This window comes from Thunnus maccoyii, chromosome 8 (assembly GCF_910596095.1).
Source record: "Thunnus maccoyii chromosome 8, fThuMac1.1, whole genome shotgun sequence".
In the NCBI taxonomy this organism is placed as follows: domain Eukaryota; kingdom Metazoa; phylum Chordata; class Actinopteri; order Scombriformes; family Scombridae; genus Thunnus; species Thunnus maccoyii.
Genome location: NC_056540.1, coordinates 34,644,170 through 34,666,730, shown reverse-complemented (window position 1 = coordinate 34,666,730; position 22,561 = coordinate 34,644,170). Strand labels below are relative to the sequence as shown.

Here is a 22,561-nt window from a genome sequence, read left to right as displayed (position 1 = left end):
ACAAAAGTACATTTTAAAACAGCAAAACTTTATTTAATTTTGTATAAATAAAATGCAACAATGCATACAAACTGTTCAGCACTCTACAAACCTCAAAGCCTTAAAAACTCTTAATATGTTTAAATTGAATAATTATTTTTCTTCTTTCATATACTTTATTTACCCCTAAATTCCTGGAATATACATCTATATAGATTAGTTCATCTGTTAAAAATGATTAAAATGACATCTCATCCTTCATTAAACATCCAGAATGTGTAAATATTTAAATATCTTTAGTTTGCAGAGTTGAACTGCTTCACTGTAAAGTCCATTCTCAGTGTTTGTGCTCTGGAGGCTTCAAGTTTCCACATCACACTTGTGTAAGTCGCATACTGGACCACGATTGGCTCCAAACTGGTTGTGACGTCATCAATCCTGCAGGTGTTAAACTGAGATTTAAGGTGAGCTCAGAGAAACAGAGAAGAAGAACAACATGACAGTCAAGAAGAAAAACATGTTTGAGTGGAGGAAACTTTAATGAACTGTGTTTGATGTTTTGAAGCAAAACGGTTCTGTTGAATCAAATCAACATAAATCAACAAAAGTTCATCAAGTTTTCTGAAATTACAGGTTGTGAAAATGACATTTTGTTGATGAAATGTTTGTCAGACAAATGAAGCTGATAGTTGTAATTATTGTGGATTGATCTTTTATTTCATAGCACATAATCCTTTTGATGTGAGAGAACATGCTGTTTATCTTTGATTCAAACCAACTTCACTGTATGAAGACAAGCAGCTCTGTTCCCTGTCACAAACTGTTTCATCCAGTAAAACTGAAACAAGTTTCTTTAAAGTTCATGTGTCTGCACTGATATTAATGCTGCTAATATCCATATCAATCCAGACAGAAATGATCAGAACAATGTTCTTCCAGACACTATGTGTAGGATGTGAAAGTTAGTTGAGTTTGGCTCCATCTGGTGGGAGGATGAAGAACGACTGTGTGTCACACAGAATGTTTGTCAGCCTCCAGATGTTGGAAATATTGTTGAAATACCTTCACAGTGTTTGTCTGTCTCTCTTTGTATTTTAATATCAGGATGTTTGTCTGTCTGTTCAATTCATTTGATTTCCATGAAAGCTGCAATCAGCTGCTGTTGTTCTACTATCAGTCCACTAGATGGCCTCGTGATGCACATGTGGAGGAATTTACAGCTGTGTTTCATGTCAATTACAAGTCAGTTTAACTCTGAGTGGCAGCAGGTGACTAATAATTTATATAGAACAGAACAGACTGAAGATGTTGGAAAATGATTCTTTGTGCAAATATATTCCAAATCTTTACATTTGATTCTTTTCAAGTAAAAACAGTTTTCAGTGTTTTCTGCTGTTTTTTCTTCTTGTAAGGATGGAAAACATTTATCAGTCTGGAGGTCTGAGACTGACCCATGGAGAACCTTCCTGAAGCCAACATGTATCAATGAATGTTAAAAATAAAGAGTCCTGATGTGAAACAGAGCTGAGGATAATTAGACCTGATCCAGACTGTGTTGGACCTGAACAGACCCAAACAGAGAGAGAACATCCACCCTGACAGCAGCACGATGCTCCATTAATTCACTGAGCAATGTTTGAGATCTTTGTCAGTAAATATCACAGAGCAGAACAAGCTGCACACTCAGATGTCTGTGATCCGCTCAACACATTTCTCAACAGATCTTACTCTTCTTTTACACATTTTAAACTGAATATATTGTGACTGTCTCTCTCAGGTGTAAACACCTGTCCAAGCATCCAACTGGATTCTTCTTTTGGATTGTTTCCATGGTTACGTACTCATTTTGCTCCATTGTTTGCTTGTAATACATTATTTTGGTGTATATATTCAGGGCTGTAGCCAGGATTTTAGAAATACCCAGAATACAACAACATAAATAATATGTATCATTATTTAGATTTTATTCATGTAATTATCCAATTATATACTATATTTTATACATTTTATTAAACATGAAGGACTAAATGTTTCTAAATGTCCTCCACACTTCCAGGAATTAATCATGGTGGAGAAATACAAAATCCATTTATAAGATATTTAAATAGGAATTTAAAAGAATTCAATAGAAACATAGTAGATAGAAATAAGACAAAACTGAATTAAAAGAAGTAAAAATTGCAGTGTGGTGAAAGATATGATATGAATGAAGAGTCCCAAACTGAAGTGAATAAAACCTCCTGAGAGGTCTGAGACCAGCTGAGAAAATGAGCAGCTGTAACTTATATGTGTGGGAACTTGAGTGCTGAGGTTCACATAGTTTTTAGCTTTGAATCTACTGACATTTACACATTTTATTCATGACATCATCATCATTTACAATACACATTCACAAACATCTTCATGGATGTACAAAGAGCCAAAAGGCTTTGAATGATTTCTGAACATCATTTCACAAACTCCTGAACAGTGCAGGATGGTGTTGTAGTTTGTCACTCTGACCACCAGAGGGCGCTAATATTCATCAGCATTTATCATCGTATCTCTGTCAGTATGAACCAAAGGAATAAACAGTGACACCTGCTGGCTTTAATCACACATGACAGCTGAGTGCTGATGATGCACAACTTATTTAGAAACAGTCAATGAACAACAGCTGTCAGACTGAATGTGAGCTAAACACATTAAACTGACACTTTAAACAGTCCTGAAACTGTCAAATACCTTCAATCTACTATATGAAATTAGATATGAATTAACATGCACACACACAAAAATAAATGGAGAAAACTAACATCAGCTACTGATCATCATGAACTTTATTCTCTACACAGGAACTAAATAAACACTCCAGAGAAAAACTAAATACTTCCTGTATGTCAGAAACACACAACAGCTCCTGGACTTCTCATCTCTAATGCTGTGTTCACATCATATGGGATGGATGGTAGAGGCGGGAAAGATTCCCATGTTTACAACTCGCCAGCGTTCATGTCACACAACAAATCAAGACGGCTGCATGATTACAAAGTTGGTGGAATGAGGCTCAAAAATACTGTTATTGACAATAATCCACCATATCCAGTAAATATCAGAGATTTCAGCTTTTCCACTTCATAATTACCACTTGAATGTTGACCTGAATTCTATTTACAAGTCAGAATCTCATAATTAGCATCATTCCAATATGATATGAACGCAGCATAAAAGCAGCCACACTCCAGCTGCTGAGCCTCAGCCTTCACCATTAGAGGTGTTCATTTAACCAGCCAATAGGAGGCCTGTTGTTCTGACCATCATTTGTCATGTGATCTCTAAATAAGTGAAGGAATCAGGTAACACAGTTACTATGAAACCACTAGAAGAACTACAACTAAACATTGTGAAGATCCCATTCCCATTATCCCATTACAGTTCAAGCCTTTCTAATACACTAACAACAGAAAACAACAACAACTGGACTCAGTTTATCATTTGATTCATTTTACAAACAAACTGTCAATCATGTGGAAACCATGTTTGCATTTACAAGCAGTGAGAGATCATGTTGGTACTAAATACCATCAGCTGTGTGTGATCCTGTACAGACTGAACTATCTGGTCAGCAGTGAGAAAGTTTCTCTAACAGGAGGAGACTCTTCCTCCTCCAGACCACACAGAGACACTGAGGAACCAGGTAACCAGAGCCCAAACCCAGCATACAGAGGCTGAGTGAATGTGGTGTTGAAGGTGTGGAGGTGGATCAGTGTGTCAGAGGAGACTCTGTAGAAGGACAGAGTGCCAGCAGGACAGTCCACATACACTGCTACTCTGTTAGAGACAGAGGAGGAGGAGGAGGAGGAGGAAGAGGAGATGGATGTTTCTATCTTATTGTGACGGACAGAGTAACCATCATCATTGGAGCACTTCAGACTCCAGGACTGATCATTCCATCCAAACAAACAGTCTTCACTGTTTCCTTTCCTGCTGATTCCTCTGTAAGTCACTGATATATTAACTCTTCCGCTCCACTCGACCTCCCAGTAACAGCGACCAGTCAGATCATTTCTACACAGCAGCTAAGGCCAGTAATCAAATCTGTCTGGATGATCAGGATATGACTGATTCTCCTTCACATATGTCACCTTCCTGTTGTTGTCAGACAGTTTGAGTTTTCTGTGTACTGTGTTTGGATCCAATGTGAGTTGACAGAAATCTGATGGAGAGAACGAGACACAATACAGCTGCAGTTATTGATCTATCATCTGTTTGATGATGACATCATCTTCATCCTCAGTAGGATGTGAATGAGTGATGTCACAGTTTGAAGTTTGCTTTGTTTTGATGAATGAAATGAAAAACACACTTACGCCTCCAAGGACCTGGTGTCAACCATCGGACTCCAGCAGGCTGCAGCCTGAAAGGAGGAGGGGGGTCAGAGCAGCACGTTCTCTTTCAGCATGCAAACATGGACATGACATCACTCTAGAAAAAGCAGCTCTGATCCTCATCACACTGAGCTGCTTTGCTGTTGCTAGGCAACACAACTGTCCATCACATCACATGATGACTATCAACAGCAGCTACATTCAGCCAATCAGAAACAGGCGTCTCAAAGTCAAATCATGTCAACAATGAGACTTTTTCTTGTCAGACTCAGCAGTTTGTATTGTGAACAGATGACAGGACTGTTTGAACTGATTCACACTAACATGAAAATGATAAACCGCCTGTTTCTGTTTGTCTTTCCTCAACAATCTTTGGACGACTGACAAGTTATTTCCTCTCACACAGGTGGAACATTCCTGCATGATGGTTACAGCTGACAATCAGCTGCAGTCTCAAGAGTTTGAGGTGAGTTCACTGCAGCTTCCTGTTTTTCATTTAGTTGATCGCTGCAGGTATTTAATAATCCTTCCACTGAAGCTCAACCAGGAAACACTGTCAATGAACATTCATTAATATTAGATCCTAACTGGTCCTGTCAGCGTGTCTGGAGATTTAAATAATCAATGATATTGAGCTGATTTCCACTTTTTCTGTCACTGTACAGTGTTTATCTGTTGAGCTGCAGTAGAAGGATCAATACAAAATGAGGGAATTTGGCACTAAAACGACTGTAACGTAGAAAGATTTCTGCTTGAGTTTATTAAATACTTGCAGGGATCATCTGCATTAAGAGAGACGCTGTGCACATTTACGCACGAGACACAGCAGTGACTTTATCATTTAAATCTCCAGACACTGTTTCTTCACATGAAAAACAGCAACAAAATAATGTTTTATGTATATTTGTTCATCCTGTTATCAAACGAATTGAACAGATGTTTGGACGGAAGAACACGGACCCACAGTCTGGATCAACCAGAACAACTTTAAAGCACAAACAAGTCAACATTTCAAGGTGTTAACTGAGTTGTGTGGTGGTTGTTAAGCTGTTATATGCACAAGATAATAATAGATCATCATCTGCATATTAACCATAACACAGAAGTCTGTCTTTCAAGAAAAAGGGATATGATTAGTCACTGACTATTATTAGTCAGATGATGTTTTTAATTCATCATGTTTGAAACTTCAGAATGATGATATGAACAGTAGTAACATGTTCTGTTTATCTTTCATACATTTAACTTTTGTTTTCATACTATAATTGGGATTCAGGAGGGTGAGTGTGAGCAATAATTCTCAATGTGATAATGTTTCAGTGTGTGACAGTAGCCTATTTTCCTTTTTTAAATTCTATTCTGACCTTAGTAATGAAGTGATATTTTTCACTGTGTTGTGCACGTTTAAATAACCTGCATGAAACAACACTGTAAGAACTACCGGGGGAAGTATGTAAGATGTGTTTTTTGTCGTCCGTCTTCAGAACATTGTAGTTTCACCACAGCAGACCCACGTCAATAACATCCGCCGTCACATGATGACGTAGCCCAGTGTGAGTGCAGTCAGACTCTCTCAGCACCGCGGTTGTCTTTTCCTAAGTCCTCATGAATTCTCCTTCACATCTTTCTTTGACCTCATGACGTTTTCCATCGAGGTCGAGGAAAAGTGTTTATGAAAAGACGATAGGAGGGACTTTTCGATCGCAGCCCTCGGGTATGTCTCAAGCTGATCAGACTGATCTGATACATCACCGCAGTTTCACACCGAAGTGGAGACAGATTATAGATTAAATTTAAGTGTTTCGCTCCCAAGTTTTATGCTTTATTTGTTTTCTGATTCATCATCTAGTTGAAAATCTGTTGATTGTCGGTCTGAAAAGAACCATAAACAACTTTCTTCATTTATTAGAAAGATGTTTTTTCATGATGTTATTTCCTCCATTAAAGTGTTTCTTGCTGACAGACAGACTCTTCCTGACTTTAATTTGATCCATAATAACAGTTAAACACATTTATATTTTACATCATTTATTGTCATTTACATTCAGTCACATGTGAGGCTGAAAATTCCTGAGCGTCGGGTTTGATATGAGTTACATCATTTCCATTTTCCCTGAAACATTTAGCCAAATACATATTTTCCAGTGTTCAGGAGACACTCTGATCATATTCTGGGTTATTAAATAATGAATTCACTATCAGGATTATCAAAAAATGGTGCAAAGATCATAAAATAGGAGAGATGTGAGTCTTCCTGCTGGACCTGGTTAGCAGTCTTGCCGCCGCATTTTGGACCGTTTGTAGCCGGTTCACAGATGCTTTGCTGAGACAAGTGAAAATCGAATTACAATAGTCCAAACGGGATTATATGAACGCATGGATGATCATTTATAGTTCCGGTTGTGAGACGATGGACTTGAGTTTAGCGATATTTCGTAGATGGAAAAAACATATATGGGTCAATGATTTATGATCAAAATGCATAGCCTGGTCAAATATGGCACCAAGATTTCTTAAGTTTGACCTAACAGCTGATGAAAGGGACCCAATACTCTTAGCTACCTTGGGAGCTATACTGTCAGAAGCAACAATGAGAACCTCTGTCTTGTCAGTAGTAAGCTGTAGGAAGTCGTTTGACATCCAGTTCTTAATAGCAGTCAGACAGTTGTGCAGCACAGACAGTTTATGCGGGTTATCAGGCTTAAAAGATACATAGAGCTGAATATCATTGGCATAACAATGATAGGAAACATCACTAAATTTGCTGATAACCTGACCTAGGGGGAGCATGTATAAGGCAAAGAGAACAGGACCCAGAACGGAGCCTTGCGGCACACCACAGGAAAGAGCAGCAGTTTCGGATGAGTAAGGACCAAGAGACACAGAAAAACTCCTGTCTGCGAGGTAGGAGGAGAACCAGTCCAGGGCGCTCCCTGAGACACCCACAAAGGCATGAGTAGAGAGGGGAAGAGATGAGGGGATAACGCTAACTCTGACATGTCTAATTTTATCAACAAAGAAGGAAAGAAAGTTGCTGCAGTCCTTATTTTACCAGACAGGCACATCCGAAGGTGCTGGAGTGACAATGTTGTTAATTGTATCAAACAGGACTTTTGGGTTACGCTTACTGGTGGAGATAAGGTTGGAAAAATAAGAAGCCCTTGCATCTTTAATCAAGCTGTAGGTAGGCACAGCTGTAGGTACAGGGTCAATACATGAGGTGGAGGAGTTACACTCAGTGACAGTCTTGTCAATTTTCCCATGGTTACATCATTTTTACAGGATTCGCTGAGATCATCTGTGTTTACATCAGCAGCAATACTGGCTCTAATTGATGTTATTTTGTTATAAAATTATAATGGAAGTTGTCCCATTTTGATGCAAAGAACTGCTGGGGGGCAGCGTTGAGTACCTGATCAATAGTGGAGAATAATATTCTACAGTATTCTCTAATAATCTTGGAAAATAATCCTTTCTTGCCAGATGTATTGCTTTGTTATAGACAGTCATGACTTCTTTGTATATATTACAATGAACTATATACAAAGAACTTCTCTTGATCTCATTAACACTGTTATTGTTTAACTATGGAGAGATTCTGTCAGTCCACCGCTTTTATCTTTTAGTGAAGCAACAGTATTTAAAGCAGTTGACAATGCATTATTGAAATTTTCAACCATGTCATTTAAAGGGCAGTCACAGCTGTATGGCTCAACTGATCTCATAATATTAGTAAACATTGTTTCAGCCTCGTCATCTAGGAATCTCTTTTGAACCAAAAATTCCCTTTTAGTCTTTGTTAAGATTACGTTGGCATCAAAGAACACAGTGATGATCAGAAATAGGTAGTTCAAATACTTGGGTACAGGCTGTCTGTCTGTGTGCACTGTCCTTTGCACTTATCCCCACATTTTTGTTTGTGTTTAGTGTCCCAAGGGCATGACGTAGATTGGTGCCAAGGAGTCTGGATCCAGTGATGTTCAGATGAACCCCATCAGGTTTAAAGTGGTCTTTACAGTTCCCAAAGATATTGAAATTGTCAACAAAAATTATCCCATGGATGAGGCATGCCAATATCAGCCATATATTCAGGCCAAGGAGTCTACTGAAAGTTTCAATTCCTTTCCCAAAACTTGGTATCACTCCAGAAATGTACAAATGTTGCAGTTGACAGTCGCTCAGCTTTTCCAGTAGCAGGGAAAAGTCTTTTTTCAGGATTTCAGAGCCAGTTTTCCTTCGCAGAATGTCGAAGGATCCAGAGTGTATAATATATCATATCAGTTGGATGTGTAGAGAGGATAGTTGGCAACATCTCTGTTTGCTCCCTAACAGATTTGTTATCCACAGTTTGATTTTCAGTCCTTGCCATTTTTACATGCTTGGTTATAGAGTCCCCAATCAGAATAGTGTCTGGAGCAGCATCTCTTCTTCTGGTCCTTGGCCTAGCTGTGGTTTTTGGGCTATTTCTCAGGTTTTGCATATCTGCTTCCCTGTGTTCAATGTAGCTATATTTCTCCTAGCAGTGGCTTTGGGGCTATTTTTTGGTTTTCGGTTAGCCTCAACGCTGGTGATGTGATTAGCTTCCCTGAGTTCAACATCATTAGTATTAGTCAGAGGATCATACCTGTTATGCAATGAGAGTTCAGGTGGTAGAGGGATTGTGGTGCTCTCTTATTTAATGTCTTGCTGGATTTGCCTCTGCAGCGGCTGACATCAGACCAAATCCTGGCTGGAGTTCATGCTTTCAGTCTGGTGCCCATGCAGTGTCAGAAGGCCAATCTGGAAGCCTCCATAGCTAATCAGTGTAGTTATAACATATCCAGGTGAGCGTGTCAGCTAAATCCACGACTGGATTCTCCACATACGATGCAATCCCGCGTATATAGTCTGTTAACATTTGGTAGCTCTGTACCTTGTACAGTAGATGCTACAGAGTCAATGAATTGCTCGCTCTCACATATTTGATATATTGATATGATATATTTGATGCAGCATTGCAATCTTCTTTTCAAGATGCGTTATCCTCTCAGTCAGTCACTTACACTCCATGTAGTTTACTGACTTTGTTGGGTTTGGAGACATAACTTTTACATTGTCTTTTGCTGATCAGAGAAGCTTTGTATGCTAGGCTAGGTTGGACTAGCAGCTGAGTCTGTGGTAGGGCTCAGAAACTTTCCTGTGTCCCAAAAGTAAACTTTTGTTCGGTTCCACAGTTCCACTATAGACGTTTTCTTTAGCATCAGTGTAAGCAGTAATAGCTCTTTTTGGAATAATACTTAGGAAGTTACGAAATGCAAAAAGAAAGTAAAAAACATTAAAAATTTTGTGTAGCCATTGTTGTAGCGTAGCGTTAACGTTACAATGCGTCAGCTGAGTCACATCACAGTGATCACTTGAGCCTCACAGCCTGTCTGACAGGCCATGACAGGCTGCTATGATTATGCCGAGTGTGCCAGCTTGAGATTTAGATGGCACATCCAGGTATACCAGTGGCTATGCGGGTGGTGAACATCACATTGAATTCAAAGTTGCATTTATCGTTATAAACACTGGAGACAGCTGCAGAAACTGCTCCACTCACTGTAAAAATAACTTAACTGATCTTATAATATATCCATGGTGCTCACAGCTACTTATAACTGTTGGTATACAGAACTGTTGAACATATAAACAAATGAGACGCAGCAGGTTAATGTGAATGATACACATCCGGAGTGTTTCAGAGCCAGTTTAACGAAATATCAAGGGGAACAAATCTGCAAATCAGCAAATCAGCAACTGTGTTGATGGATGGTTGGTTTAAATATCATAACACAAATATCAATTATGTGACATGTGTAGATTGTGTAACATGTTAGTGTACTGTACAGAAAATATAACAGAGTACAGTGACTCATTCCCAAACTGGTTCACAGCATTTCTCTGCATGGTCGCTATTTTGTATGGACTACCCTACAGAGAAAGATTGCCTTGCGAGGCTGCTGGATTTGCAAGATCACAACATCACAAAATCATGCAAGAATCCATCTTGTCAAGCTTCAAGTTATCAACATTGCAAATCAAGTTGCCTCGAAAGGTAAGACAGCAACAGACAGTGATAGACAGTGATAGGTGGATGGTTCATCCAATCACCTGCCAAGTATTTTGTGCCTGCCCTTTTCCAAACAGTTTCCAAGGACGATTTTTCAGATAGTTCTGTGTAACAAACCATCTGGCACGTCAGGTTAACATAGAGACAGACAGACACTGCATCTGGACTGCTCACATGTGCCACCTGGTGGTTGTTGGTGCGCACTGCAGCTACTCCTGGATAAATTATTTCATTTTCTACCCTTCACTGCAGCCACAGCATTACTGTGGTACATCAATTGAAATAAGTGACATCTGTACCTGAGAGTGTCCACCTGTCTGTTCACATCTGAGAGTGTCCACCCAACTGTCCATACCTGAGAGTGTCCAGTCTCCAGTGTGGATTCTCCAGTCCAGCAGACAGCAGCTTCTCTCCTGAGACTCCTGGATGATTGGAGCTCAGTTCCAGTTCTCTCAGATGGGAGGGGTTGGAGCTCAGAGCTGAGGCCAGAGAAGCACAGCCTTCCTCTGTGATCAGACATCCTGACAGCCTGACACACAAAACAACAACACACATCACATGATCTGAGATCACTGCAGGACTGGAAGGTAGTGTGTTTATTACTGTAATCGCCAATGTGTTTCTGTAATCTTCAAAGTGAAATTTAATACTTCCAATCCCTACTTCTCAATTCAAATCGATAACCATTGTAACGCTTTTATTGTGACGCAGTTCCAGCTTCCTGTAACCTTAGTAAACATGTTAGCCACTTCTAACTCTTCACTGCATAACAATAGGCCTAAATAAAAGAATAGTAAAAGAAGAAGCAGCCACAGTGAGCTGTTTAGATGAAGTGTTGCAGGTGACAGACTCTTGACTACAGTTTTTATGAACATTAAACCTCCAACAAATCACAGAAGTAAAGGACTCCTTCTCAGATGCTCACAGTCGAATACAGGTCAGGATTCCCAACTAATGTGGCATATAAGGACTGAATATTGTGGAAATAGAAGTGAAAACTAATAGTAAACATTTCTGACTCCTTCATTCAGATTCAGTAATCATCCAGAGTTAGAAGCTTGTTCAAAAGAAAAGAAGAATTAAATGGTGGTTAACCACAGAATTGCTGGGGTGCACTATCATATCACCATGGTGAGTAAAAATCACTATCATCCCAGCACAGATACTGCTCTGAAATTAAAAGAAACTACAAGTGTTGACAAGAACTGTTCACTGACTATATGTGTTTTCTTTGGGCCAGATACACAGTTCTTCATTTAGTTTTTGAATCTTAAAACTCCTCTCTGATATTTCAGAATCCATCAGCAGAGACAAAACAAAACTAATGAAAATATGTTAATAGAAAGTTATTCACAGGGTCAAAACACACAACTGCTCTGAAAATAATTTGAGTATAAATGTCAAGGTGTTCATCAACTAATATAAATCACAGTTTAAATGGTAATCAGTTGAGCGGGTTGATGAATCCTGACCTGAGAGTTTCCAATGTACAGTTTGGACTCTCCAGTCCAGCAGACAGCAGTTTCAGCCCGGAATCCTGCAGGTTGTTGTTAACCAAATCCAGCTCTCTCAGATTAGAGGACTGGGAGCTGAGAACTGAGGACAGAGCTGCACAGCTTTTCTCTGAAAGGTTACAGCCACTCAGTCTGAAGAGACAAATGAAAAATACTTAATAAATCATCATCATCATGATTTTTCCATCCTCTTTAAAAGATCTGTTTAAAAATCTTATCAATAAATCCAACTATCTGTGTACTTACAGAGCTTTGGTGGAGGCTTTGACAACTGGCAGCAGCCTCAGAAGAGCCTCTTCTGAAGCAGAGTATATCTTCAGGTCAAACACGTCCAGATCTTTTTCTGATGACAGCAAGATGAAGCCCAGAGCTGAACACTGAGCGGGAGACAGTTTACCTGTAGAGAGACCTCCTGAACTCAGGTACTGTTGGATCTCCTCCACTAGAGAATGATCATTCAGTTCATTCAGACAGTGGAACAGATTGATGCTTCTCTCTGCAGACAGGTTCTCACTGATCTTCTTCTTGATGTACTTGACTGTTCCCTGATTGGTCTGTGAGCTACTTCCTGTGTGTGTCAGCAGACCTCGGAGGAGTTTCTGATTTTTCTGAAGTGAAAGACCCAGGAGAAAGCGGAGGAACAAGTCCAGGTGTCCATTTGGACTCTGTAAGGCCTTGTCCACAGCACTCTGGTAGAAACACGTTGATTTGCCTCTGAACACTTCAGACCACCAAGATGTTGCTCTGTCTTCTGCCAGCAGATTGACTCCAGAGTTGAAGAATGTCAGATGGACATGAAGAGCAGCCAGAAACTCCTGAACACTCAGATGGATGAAGCAGAACACCTTGTCCTGGTACAGCTCTCTCTCTTCTTTAAAGACCTGTGTGAACACTCCTGAGTACACTGAGGCTGCTCTGATATCGATGCCACACTCTATCAGGTCTGATTCATAGAAGATCAGGTTGCCTTTCTGTAGCTGCTCAAAAGCCAGTTTTCCCAGAGACTCAATCATCTTCCTGCTCTCTGGACTCCAGTGTGGATCTGTCTCAGCTCCTCCATCATACTTGACGTTCTTCAGTTTGGACTGAACCACCAGGAAATGGATGTACATCTCAGCCAGGGTCTTGGGCAGCTCTCCTCTCCTTCTGCTTTTCAACACATCCTCCAGAACTGTAGAAGTGATCCAGCAGAAGACTGGCATGTGGCACATGATGTGGAGGCTTCGTGATGTCTTGATGTGAGAGATGATTGTGCTGGCCTGCTTCTCATCTCTGAATCTCTTCCTGAAGTACTCCTCCTTTTGTGGGTCAGTGAACCCTCTGACCTCTGTCACCATGCCGACACACTCAGGAGGGATCTGATTGGCTGCTGCAGGTCGTGTGGTTATCCAGAGGCGAGCAGAGGGAAGCAGTTTCCCCCTGATGAGGTTTGTCAGCAGCACATCCACTGAGGTGGACTCTGTAACATCAGTCAGGATCTCATTGTTGTGGAAGTCCAGAGGAAGTCGACACTCATCCAGACCGTCAAGGATGAACACAACCTGGAACTCCTCAAACCTGCAGATTCCTGCTTCTTTGGTTTCAGTAAAGAAGTGATGAACAAGTTCCACCAAGCTGTACTTTTTCTCTTTCAGCACATTCAGCTTTCTGAAAGTGAATGGAAATGTGAACTGTATGTCCTTGTTGGCTTTGTCTTCAGCCCAGTCAAGAGTGAACTTCTGTGTTAAGACTGTTTTCCCAATGCCAGCCACTCCCTTTGTCATCACTGTTCTGATCGGTTCATCTCTTCCGGGTGAGGCTTTAAAGATGTCTTCTTGTCTGATGGTTGTTTCCGGTCTGTCTGGTTTCCTGGATGTTGTTTCAATCTGTATGACCTCATGTTCATTGTTGACCTCTGCAGTCCCTCCCTCTGTGATGTAGAGCTCTGTGTAGATCTGATTAAGAAGGGTTGGGTTTCCTGGCTTGGGTTTCCCCTCAAACACACACTGGAACTTCTTCTTCAGGTTAGACTTGAGTTTATGTTGACACCTGCCAGCACGACTCCCTGAATGAACACACACAAAACAGGATCAGTATATGAAGTATAAAGTAGTAGTAAAATATTTCAACATTTAATTAAACATCAACCACATTTCCTCCATCTCTTGAGACATCAGTAAATGCCTCATTTATCCAGAATGTTAAATCTTTATAGAAATCCTCTTACTGCTCTGCAGACAGTCAGCCAGCTCCTTCTGCTTCATTCTCCTCAGGAAGTGCAGTGTGATCTTCAGAAATGCCTCTCTGGTGCTCCTCCTCTGCTCTTCCTCCTCACCATCCAACACCTCCTCGTCCTCTCTCTGACTCTCTAGGCATTCTGGGTAATCTGGACTCAGAACCCTCTGCATCTTCTTCAGCTCATTCTTCACCAAAGTGACGATGTTCTCCTCCAGCAGCTGGAACAGAATACTATATGAATGACACAATCAAACTAACATCGTGAACTAAACATCAGATCCATGTTGGACAGACTGACAATCCACTGGTGTACAAAGTGCAGCATGGAGATGATTGTGAACAGAACAGATGTAAAAGTAGTTGTTGTACATGTACAGACCAAAAATATGGAATCAAGGTGTGTTTGATGCTGCTGGGCAGACTGATCACTGGGAACCTCTGAGCTCTCCTGCTCCACTCTGTGGAGGAATCATGAAGAATGAGCTCACATTATGTCTGTCCACACAGAGACAATCACAAGCTAAAGGTCCATCAAGTGATATTTGGATGTGAATCAGATGACTCCCTGTAGTGGTAAAGCTTTACTAGTCCTGCTGATCTCACTGAGAATCAACAGCTCAGTCTGTTTGTAGCTTTCAGCTCATCGGTCAGTTTGGTTTAGTCCCAACAGCTCTGAACAACCCTCCATACAGCTCTCCCTCCCTCACTGTACACTGCTGAAGTGCCGTGGAGCAAGGCAGCTACAACCTCCAGCTGCTCCAGTGGAGCTGCTCAGTGTCTGCTTGTATCAGACTGGTTGAACTGGGCAGTTCCCAGTATGAAAATGACATTTGGGTTTGTGTACGTGAGAAAGTAGGCAGGTGTCATGTCTGAGGTTTTTGAACATCTTGTGTTTGAGCAGGTTGAGGAGTATTTAGTCAGATACAATATGTTGTATGTGCTTCAGTCTGGCTTTACAGCAGCAGACTCTACTGACACCTGTCTTATTCATTTGTTTGATTTTATTAGTCAAAACCTTGATGGAAGTAATTATGCTGACTTGCAGAAAGCTTTTGACACAGTGAAACATTCTGTACTGTTGTCAAAGTTACAGTGCATGGTGTTTGGACATACTGCTGTAAAATGGTTTATTTCTTACATTACAGGAAGAACTCAAGTCTGTGATGTTGAAGTGGATCTATCAGAACCTCAGGATATTACATGTGTGGTGCTGCACGGTTCTATTTTAGCCTCTTTTATTTCTTATGTATATAAATGATACAACAGCTGCTGTGACATGCAAGCTGCTGCTGTATGCTGATGATTCTGCATTACTGCTATCTGGGAATGATGTCAGTGAAATTCACAACTCTTAGTAATGAATCAGAAAGTGTGAGAGAGTGGCTCATAGATAACAAGCTTTCAATACATTTGGGTAAAACCCAGTCAATCCTGTTTGGAACAAAGACGTCAAGAACAAATACACTGAAAATCTTTTGTAAAGGAATTGAAATTTTATTATATTTTGTATCATACTTAGGAATAATATTGGACCAGTCACTGTCCTGTGACTCTGTTGTTGATAAAATATTATTGAAGAGTGGTAGCAAACTTCAGTTCCTGTTTCACAGACTAAGGCTCTTTTTAACTTTTCTGTTGAGAAACTTCTCATGTCCTCATTGGTACAGCGTCAGTTTGATTCTGCCTGCTCTGATTGGTTCAGTGGTTTGACATTTAAATTTAGGAACAAATTGCAGGTGATGCAAAATAATATTATTCAGTATTTATTAAATGTATCCTCTTTAACTCATGTTGGTGATGAATTCATAAGTGTAGGACTGCTGCCAGTACAGCTCAGAGTAGAACAACAGAAGCTGCATCATATGTTCAACATCATCAATGGGTTTGCTCCTCAATACTTCACAGATAACAATGGAACATACTCAGCATGGCTATAACACCAGGGCCAGTGTGTGTTCATATAAAGTCCCTCCAGTGAATAATGTAGCCAGAAGTTCCTTTTTTTAAGCTGCTGCCGTGTTGTGGAACAGCCTCCTGTTACACATCCAGCTGTTAAAAATGAGACGAGCTTATAGAAGTCAGGTCAGGACTTATTTATGGAACATGGTCACAGGTTTATAATGAAATCTGCAATTCCATTTTTACTTCAGCCATCAAATTGTCTTTGTTGTACTTTGTGTTTTGATGTGAGAGTTTATTGTTTTATTTAATTTGTGGTGATTTAGTTTTATGTTGTTCGTCTTTTGTTTTGTCTTTTAACATTTTGGGAGCATGTTGGAAATAAATGTTTTCACTTTAACATGTGTTGCAAGCCAAGTCTGCCTCTTTAAGGATGTGGCTTTGTGGGTAATGTGTGTGTTTAGCTGCAGCCACAGTATACGCTGATAGAGGGAAATAGTGAGGCAAGAGTCAAATGCATCACAGAGAAGCTATGTATTAAGTCTGCTGCAACGCTGGCATTAAGTGCCCCATTCTCCACCGCAGAGTTGGTCCGGACTCTTTGTAAAGCTTGTTACCAGCTATGAGCCAGACTAAGCTAAGTGAGCTAGCGTCATATCAGTGGGCGCGCAACTACGGTTCGGGGCCGTGAGACTGGAGAGGTAACATATGTTTTTTACATCTGTAATGTATAAATAAATCATATCATGTGACTTTTCATATGAACAACCGAGTGCAACACCATGAATGTCTTCCAGGAGAGACTGTCTGAACATGTGATCTGTTATCTCCATATTTAAATGAGTGTCACGTCTCCTCCCTCTCTATGACGGCCGGTTTTTCACTGACGTGGTCGGACAACACGTCGTACAAACCAGTTCTTTTCCAGCATAACCTGACGATTACTGTCAGTTACAGCTTACATCTGATCAGCAGATGGACGTCCTCCTTTAAAATGAATCAAATGTCCCTTCGACCAGTCGCTCTTAAAGGACAGACAGCTGGGTTCAGGTCCAGGAGAGTCTGGTCTCTGCTGCTGGATCCTGAAACAACAACAGCTCTGATAAATGTGCATGTTGGATAGAAATGAAAAGTCTGTTCAGTCTGTGCAGATTTACATTCGTACCTTCCATCAGCAGGTTGTCCAGATTTAAAATTAAAAGGTTCAATCATGGACCAGTCACTCTTCATGGACACACAGCCGGGTCCAGGTCCAGGTCCAGGTCCAGGTCCAGGTCCAGGTCCAGGTCCAGGTCCAGGTCCAGGTCCAGGTCCAGGTCCAGGTACAGGTTCAGGTTCAGGTCCAGGTCCAGGTCCAGGTCCAGCAGAGTCTGGTCTGTGCTTCTTCTTTGTTCTTCAACACAACACACACAGAGCTTTGAGTGTGAATAATGATGGTGGAGTGATGTGAGTGGAGAACAGTGATGGACAGTTAGAGATCCTCATCTCACCTCTGAGCTTTGGTCTGGCTGTCATGTTCCCCACACAGAGAGCTTTTAGAGGGAGGGACTCCCTCCTCTCTGTCATCACTCTGATCCATAGCAGAGAAACACCTTCACACAAACACAACAACACATTATTTCTCATCATTCCTCTCAGTCACATGACAAACACACAGAGCTCTGATTGGAGGAAAGCAGCTCATCCACTTCAATACTAAATACACTCATCTGACAGTTTCTATGTTGTTGGCACTTTGAGCTGCAGTGTCATATCTAACAAATCACTTTCACAATGCTCACAATGGGCCTCATGCAAGAAGCACTCCAAACAACAGATTTCTTCTTAAGTGACACGTACGAGTGATTTAAGAGAATTTGTGGCTTCACCAATTGTCTGAGACTTCTCTCTGAGGTACGAATGAAATTGACAAGTTCAGAGCTGTCGTACGAGTCCGAAACAGACGGTCTGACTTTCTTCACAGTTTAAATATGATACAGAAACCAAGTGGAAATAAAATATAAAGGTTTATATATTACAGAAGTTTAGGAGAAGAGAATGAAAATGTTTTTGCAGGAAGCTTTTGGATAGTTTGAAGACTAGAGGGAAACACTTCATGTTGCTGTTTCTTTGGCTTTCTTTGGGGATCAGATCACTTTTCACTTCTATTTGACAGACTTTGAAAAGCTCTTCAACATTTGAAATGTTCCTCTTTTTCCAAGTCTACTATATCCAGTCAGAGCATGCAGCGGCAGCTCGTCCAATAATCCAAAATCAATCATGTTACCTGGACAGATGCTGCTGAATTCACATCCACATTAGCTCACAGAGACTTTCTACCTTCATCTGTAGAGGAAACACAGAGAGAACAGCTGAAAGCATCAGTCCAATCATTGATCAGAAGCTGAACATTGATCATCACTCATTCATCCTTTACATCATTTCAATTAATCAATCAATCAATCAATTTTTATTTATATAGCGCCATATTTCTGCTGGAAACATCCTAAATATCAGCTGCTTCTCCTCTGATTGGCTGCGTCTCTCTGGTTCATATCAGCTGAATCTCTTTGGGTTTTTGACTGTTGCTGTGACTTAACAAGCAGGTAGAAAACATGACTGTGAACTCTGGGAACTACTGATGGGCTTCACACTTCAAACTAATCAATACATGGATCAATAGTGGTTTGTTACTGGACAGAGAAGATGCTTCTTGTTGTCATTGGTCAGTCAACAGGAAGAATCAGAAGGCTGCAGCCAGTAAGGCGGCAGATCAATCCCCAAACTATCAATACTACTGATACTTGTTCTGAGTATTGATACCAGTGTCAATAGGATCAATATCTGATCAATTTATCAGTCTTCTTAGTGCTGCTGCTGTTTGCAGCCATCACCTCCTTAGTTCACAGAATTCACTCTAAAGCTGCAACTAACCATTATTCCCATTATTGATTAATCTGTTGATCATTTTCTGGATGAATCGTTTGATCAATAAATCATCAGAAAACAAAAGTCCGTCACAGTATCCTCGGACACAAGCTGACGTCATTAAATGTCTCGTATTAAAACCCAAAATATTCAGTTTACTATCATATAAGATCAAGAAAAGCAGCAAATTCTCACATTTGAGAAGCTGGAAACATCAAATATTTGTATAAGAAGCTTAAATATTTGACAGTGTGATGTGGAGCTCTGTCTGTGATGATAGCGCTGCTGAATGTGCACAACTGAACCAATGACCCAAACACCTGCCTTTCATTTTAAATGTCAGAAGGATAAAGATTTATACAATCATTTACAGTAACATCAGACTATGACTGATCATTTAATATTATGAAGATCAGTTTGTACAGATGGGCACACAGGCTGCCATGATGGACAACAAACATTATCAAACTAAATCCAAAGTCCTGAAAGGCAAATGGTAACCAGAGCGCACACACAGACACACCGAGCTCTATTCAACTCAACTAACAAGGTTCAACTTCAGTTTGAATAGTTAGATTGGCTCTGAGGATGACAGGAAGGGCAGCGTCCTGGCTTTAACCATTACGCATGGGTGACAGGTATGTTACAGTCATTTTAAACCTCTTTCTTTCTGTGTGAGTGGTTTTGCACCAGCAGCAGTCCAGATGGAGGAGCTGCTAACCGACCTGAGGAAACTACAACTGTGGGTCCTTGTAACGCTTATCACTTTCATTTTTCATATAAAAAATGAAGTTCAAGCGACCATCTCGCCTTCTCGCACAGGCGTAACCATAGAAACGTTTATGATGAAGGTCACATCGTTTTCTCCTCCAGCACACCAACAGGCGGGCACTGTGCCATGCAGCTACTATAATACTGAATGCAGTGACTATAGTAAAAATCACGGGTGCTGGTGTATAAATGAACTGTCATTTTATTCCAAAAGTCATAAAGAAAGCGAGGGAAGAACATTTAATAAAGCCCTGGAGGATGGAGTGGATGAACACGATTAAAGAGTACTCGCCCGTACGGGACACTCTAAGAAGTAAAGCGAAGAAGCTCGCAAGGAGGCAGGGATCATTTCATTGGTCAACACTAAACCTGGCCTTCTATTGGTTGGGGGATTTTGACAGCGTTGTTGCACAAAAAATCCCAGAGCAGAGGACACATCTGAGAGCAGAAGCAGCCTGAGTGCGAGAAGAAGAGCTGAAGCTGGAGCAGCAAATCTGTGCAAACAACATTATATTAGAGTGCAAGCACACAGTTTGAGCAGAAACACAGCAAATATAAGCACAAGCAGAGGCTATTTGAGTGCGAGGGCAGGGTTTTGAGGGACAAATTACAAAATTTGAACGTGAAATCAATAAATTATGCTCTCAAATCGATATTCCACGCTCTTGAATAAAGATAGGGAAGAAGCTCCATATGTCTCCCAGTCTGGAGACACAGGTATGGATGCTGCTGCTGTGTGACAGCCACAGCTGTTCATTAAAGTCAGAGGAAAGGAGCTACATTACACATCTATCAGCGTCACACAGAGTCTGAAAGCTCCGGACAGATTTAACCCCTTCCTCCACCACTGCCACACACACTCTGTATGTTGTAGATTACGATATTTTTACCTGTTTTTACTTCTATATTTGAACTTTTTATGGACTGTAACTCTATTTTTACTCAGCATGTGACCCACATGTGTTCTCTGTGTTTCCTCTTCTTGTAAACAACAAATAAAGTTATTTGAACTTGAAGCTGTCACTAATACAGACAGAGCAGGTTGTTGTTTTTCTCCACAAAGAAGACAAATGTTGGAAGTTATTGATCTGTGAACACTGACTCAGTACTGTCAGCTGTTATTGGACACTTTGAACAGTGACACTAAAATGGAGGAAAACTTCCACCGTGTTGATTTGTGTTGACTGTTAGTAGAGTTCTGAACTACAGATTTCTGCTGTTTTTACTGGAACTAAACTAACAAGATGAACAAAGAGTCATTCAAGAGTCAAACAGTGAAAACTGTCACAATACAAACACAATAAAGTTACAATAAATACCTTTAGACGGAGAAAAGAAGCTGCGACACGACGAGAACATAAAGAGGGAGTAAACTCCCAAAGGAAATATCAGAGAGAGAGGATGAGGTGTGTCTGGTGATAAAAAACTGGAAGGAAACAAAAGGAAACGCCCACTTTAGTCCATTGAAAATTTATCTAATCTGAACCTGATAAACTGAGTGTGAAATGTCCTAAACAGCCACCGTACAATCAGATTAATGATAAGCGTAGAAAGAATTAATAAAATAACTTCAATATAAAAATGTAAACATGTCGTCTTGTTATAATTATGTATATATATATGTATGTGTATATATATATATATATATATATATACACATATATTTGCTGTCATTGTCTGACGGTTTCACATATAATTTAAATTAATTTAACTGCTATAAAACCTCCAACACTCTCACCTGTATATACAAACATTTACTGAAACAAAGTTATTTATCTGATCTGATTTATTTATTTATGAAATGCAGAAATCTAACGGATAACATCTTGAAGTGAAAACACGTATTTCCAACATAATCTCAAGATGTTAATTTTAAGAAATGCAAAATGATAACAGTTAATAATAGTTCACTCTTTTATTCTTTTTAGTAGTAGTGGTTCTTCTTTTAGGAAACAGTTTCCCTCTGGCGCCACCTGCAGGAAAAACTGTGTACTGGTTTGTTTAGCTTTCTGGTGTTTGATGAAGATTACAGCCTCAAGGAGGCGCTGCAGTGGTTGTAGAGTCACACTGTAGCCTGTATAGTTGTTTCTGATCGGTTCCCTGCAGGGATCAATACTGAGTCCACATGTTCAAACTCTTCAACAGCAACAATTCAGGATCAAACTGTGACACATTTGCATAGTTTTCACACAGAAAGCATTCAGTGACTACAGCCTTCAAATGTCCTCAATACTTTTCTCACTCAAACACAAACAAGCAACAAAACATTTGACATGTTTACATCCTCACTTCCAAACTCTTCAGTTTCTGTTCAAACACTAACATGTATTCATACTGAAATACATCTATATTCAACCAAAAAACAAGACCAAAGCTTCCTGCTGCATTTCTATGACTCGTTCCTGTAGATACACTGTAGTACGTTCTATAGAGAGCTACACATCTGACTGTATTTACACTATATACACATTTATACACTATCAACCATTAAACTACATAAACACAATATACACATTTATACACTATCAACCATTAAACTACATAAACACAATATACACATTTATACACTATCAACCATTAAACTACATAAACACAATATACACATTTATACACTATCAACCATTAAACTACATATAAACACAATATACACATTTATACACTATCAACCATTAAACTACATAAACACAATATACACATTTATACACTATCAACCATTAAACTACATAAACACAATATACACATTTATACACTATCAACCATTAAACTACATAAACACAATATACACATTTATACACTATCAACCATTAAACTACATA

At 40.0% G+C, this 22,561-nt stretch overlaps 1 protein-coding gene, 1 long non-coding RNA gene and 1 pseudogene across 2 annotated transcripts in view; 2 read left to right on the top strand and 1 right to left on the bottom strand.

Moving 5' to 3' along the window:
- LOC121901528 (NLR family CARD domain-containing protein 3-like) overlaps positions 1 to 22,561 on the top strand; it is a 481,268-nt gene that overhangs the window by 90,619 nt on the left and 368,088 nt on the right. The window lies entirely within an intron of this gene.
- LOC121901527 overlaps positions 2,781 to 22,561 on the bottom strand; it is a 118,335-nt pseudogene continuing 98,554 nt past the window's right edge.
- Positions 2,843 to 4,654, top strand: LOC121901561. Its single transcript, XR_006097305.1, has 3 exons — positions 2,843 to 2,853; positions 3,512 to 3,513; positions 4,338 to 4,654. It is a non-coding gene; the product is annotated as an uncharacterized LOC121901561 (long non-coding RNA).